This window comes from Pinus tabuliformis, chromosome 7, assembly GCF_031772625.1.
Source record: "Pinus tabuliformis cultivar Carrire ecotype Pingquan chromosome 7, CPIR1, whole genome shotgun sequence".
Taxonomy (NCBI): Eukaryota; Viridiplantae; Streptophyta; class Pinopsida; order Pinales; family Pinaceae; genus Pinus; species Pinus tabuliformis.
The window spans coordinates 909,928,659-909,932,959 of record NC_142293.1 but is presented as its reverse complement, the minus strand read 5'-3'; the positions used below and the strand labels follow the sequence as shown (position 1 = coordinate 909,932,959).

At 38.0% G+C, this 4,301-nt stretch overlaps 1 pseudogene; it reads right to left on the bottom strand.

Moving 5' to 3' along the window:
• Positions 1-660: 660 nt before the first annotated feature.
• On the bottom strand, positions 661-3,181 carry LOC149250588 (putative mannitol dehydrogenase; annotated as a pseudogene).
• Between the last annotated feature and the right edge of the window lie 1,120 nt (positions 3,182-4,301).

Sequence of the window (4,301 nt, the reverse complement as noted above, 5' to 3'; positions counted from 1 at the left end):
TACAAAATAAATTAAACAATAGAATTGAAAGAAACATTATTGCAGGAGGTCCTTTTTCACCTAGCAGTCCAGCATCGTCTAGCTTTCATAACAACAACTCCTATTCCAAGCAAATGTGGGCAACAAGAGGACTATGCTATTGCCCTAATTCCCCTTGCACCTTCATTTAAAAAAAATAAATCTTCCTTTATATATATATATATATATTAAAACTACATCTTCATACATTTAATTGTTAAAATATATAATAAATTTAACAAAATTAACTCATCTAAAAACATAAAATAACTACTAAATTAACTAATCCATAAATGTAAAATAACTACAAATTAACAACGGAATTTTCTCATTGATGTTGGGAATTGGTGAAATCATGTTCACAATGTTTGGTACAAACCAAAGAGATAGTTGAGTTGGTGTTAGTTATCTTTCACAGTGCAGCCACTCATTTGAATCCGAAGGTTATAAACCTATTTGTTAAATATTTTCAAAGTTTCATGATATCATTGTTGTAATACTTATACTTACCAATTATTGCTCTTATACAAAAAGAAATTATTGGTCTTATACAAAAAGAAATTTCAATGCGTAGGTATACACAAATGAGTCAATCACAGATAATGAATTTTGTGCCTTAGAATTGCAACCATGATTGTGCCCTCACTGGGAATTTTGAATGGCTCCCTTTACCAAATCTAATATCCTTTCTACCTTACTATCTGCTTCATCATCTTTACTTAAATCACCATCACTATTGTACAAGAACAGTCCTTGTCTTGGGTGGTTGCTCATCAACGAAGACAGCAAGGAAGAAGGGTTGTGGGTTTGGGCATGGGAAGTTCCATGAGAATCCACTGAATTACCATCTAGAGTATTGAGGTCTCCAGCATCACCATCATCATCAAAAGGGGCAGGCATGCTTAGGTCCAATAGTTTCACTCTTGCAGGCAGCTGCTGCAGCTTAGGGGTCTCCTTGTTGCCACAAATAGTAATTATAGTATCTGAAGCTCCACTACCCTAATGGCATCTCCTTTGACCACCCAAAGCCTGACCTGAAGCAAAACCCTTTTTACAGATTGAGCATTCATGGATCCTTGGAATCTTCTTACCTGAAATAGCAGTAGACTCAATTGTCCTCGTTCCATCTTTAGCTTTGGCACCAGAAACCTTATAGCAGTAGACTCAATTGTCCTCGTTCCATCTTTGGCTTTGGCACCAGAAGCCTTAGTCCTCTCCTTTGCAAGAGACTTGTGGAAATTGCCAGGCAGTTGAGAGCCCAATCCAGTACTGAGCTCGTCAGCTATGTCTTCTTCTAGGCTCTCATTCTCATAAAAAAATTAATTACACAAAATTAAACTATAACATAATTATGCAAACTTTATTACCCAAATTGTTCAAGCTCTCGGGCATCTATTACATTCTACGAGTTACAGTTCCTAGTTTCTCACATCCTCATTCGGCCATAAACCTACTCTTTTATGAGAGCTAAAAGCTTCCCCACCAACTATAACACATTTCCTGAGTTTCCTTCACCCCTCCAATCAAACTCCCCCCCAACAAATCGACGGGTTGCACACACCAATATTAAAATCAAATCCCAACTTCCATGTGATTAACACCCAAATTCTTGTTCAAGAAAACAGTAGAGAAATCCAAAATTTAGAGATAGCATATCTGCCTAAGCTGTGGATGCCTTTGACACTCTCAGTTTGATTAAAATATATTTTTATTCATATCTTTTATCTACAAGACAAAAGGGCACGGAGGACTTACCCATAACAACAGCCAGAGCAGCAAATTGCACAGGCTTTTCTTGCAAACCATCTATGACCAACTTACCATTCACCTTTAGCAAATTAAGGAGCGTCTTCACAGCATGATTAGCAGAGACTGTGTCAATAATATATTCTACAGACTTGACTGCAGCCTGCATCTATTTCTCATCTTTGCTGATGACGAAGTGATCTACTCCTAAAATTTCTCTCACTTCCTTTTCCTTGCTAGGCGATGTACTTATCACCGTCACTTGCAACCCAAAAGCTTTTCCAAATTTGACAGCCATGTGTCCCAAACTGCCAAGCCCCACCATGCCCAGGCTCCGTCATCTGGAAATATTTCATGGGGCTGTACACCGTTATTCCCGCACATAGCAATGGTGCAGCGGCATCCAAGGGAAGATTCTCTAGTACCTTCACCACAAAGCTACTTACAAACCACAAACCACCCAAATTATTAAAACCCTATTTAACCAATATAAAGAAAAAATATTAATGCCATTTGTCTCCGGTTATATATAAAAGAGACAAACCACCCATCTCGGCAAGGCCTGCCGGAACTTGGCGCAGTTAAATTTTTCGAGGTTTTGAATCAATTGGGAGATTCTCGAAACTCGTTGATCCCATTCCAAACATGAACATGATTATATGGATAGAAAAGGAAGCCTTTTATGGCGAGTTTAGCCCATGTGCCCTAAAACAAAAATGGTTGCATGAGTTGGGATAATGATTAATTACCTCTGGTTATAAACCACCAAGTATGAGTAACCTCCAAAAGTGACAGAACCATCAACATCGGTGCTACCATACGTCCAAATGACCTTCTCACAATATTGTTCTTGGCCTTTGCTACAAGAATCGCAATGATGGAAACTTCCAACCATACAGTCCACGCCCACACGATCTCCAGCAGAAAATTTCTTCACTTCTGAACCAACTTCAACTACTATACCTACTATTTCATGGCTACAAAAATAGAATTGTGAGTAAATTAAAATTGAGTATGAACTTCTAGGCATATACTCTTTCTGTCTTGCTATTTGATGTGAAGCATTGTTGAATATCATGAAGACATTACCCAGGAACCATTGGGTATTGGGAAGCTTTCCATTCATTACCAATTTGATGTAGATCAGTGTGACAGATTCCGCAGTATACGATCTTGAAAGTAACATCATGCGGCCCAGTTTCTGTTTCAAGGCAATTTAAATGTAATTTTTTTGCAAATGGGTATCAATAGAAGCAAACAATTTAAATGTAAGTTTTCTGCAAATGGGTATCAATAAAAGCAGTTATGAGAGTAAAGCGAGGATAAAACTGCGAGTGAAATTGAAGGGTGAGAGAATTCCTGACTCGTCTCTAGCAGCCCATCCTTGAACATTAGACTGACCTACTTCCTTAACCATCTTCTCTTCTTCACAACACTCATAAATAAATTTGATTCACTTAGAAGAAGCAGCTAAGCAGATGAATATAAAGAACAGATTTGAGGAGACAACAGGTGTTGGGATGGGTTTTTAAAAGGTCAAGTATGGCAGGATATAGCAGGATGACCACTGAATAACCGAGAGCTAAATTCATCGTTAGGCAGCGAGGCAGGTCGTGCACATCAGAAACCGGAAACATTATTGCAGCAGGTTGTGGAAGAGCCTGAAAACATTATTGCAAGAAGTCGTGGAAGAGTAGAAAGCGGAAAGCGGGAGGAGCAGAAATTGGAAAGCAGTTTTGGTGAGGGAGGAATAGTCCGAGAACATATGCCAGATGTCAATTAAACCAGATGCCAGTGGGACGCCAGATGTCAATTAGAGAATCAATAGGTAGATGACTAAACTCATTCAAAGGAAGGCCTATCGGACTAATAAATATAAAATAATAATATACACTTTAATTGACATCAAATAAAATGTATTTTTGAATAAGAAATGATTGTTTTAAAAATGACAACAAATAACGGAATTGCCATCGGCCATTTAAAGCGCCCCGATGGCGCCCATTCACCCTACATATCAATGCAGAGGTTGTATGTTCGAATACCATAATATATCGTACCTGTTTATCAACGTTTCAGATTTCTCCACGTCCCATATCTGGAACTGGCTATCCCTGTTGTTTCGGTGTTCAGCCTCCTGTAGCGTCGTGTCCATTTGCAATTGCCAAACATCCTGCATCCCATCTCATATCGTAGGTGCCCATATCATCCCTGCATCATCCATTTTAAATTTGTAATCGGGAGCACATGAATTTTTGAAATTTATCCTACATCTTTCAGCCCATCCTAATTAGAGTGGGATATTATGTTTTGTAGAGAGGCAAAGTAGGTCTTCGATCAAAATTATATATATTTTTATGGCAATGTTGGGCATATTTTTAGGGATTCACATACTATAAAATATTGGGCATATTCTTAATCATTAACACAATAATATGTTAGAAATGGTAATTAGGAGTTGACTAAAATTAATGAGTCAGTTAAATGAATGTCGAGTGTTGAGTGGTGAGTCAAGCTGAGTGATAGATAAAGAGTTA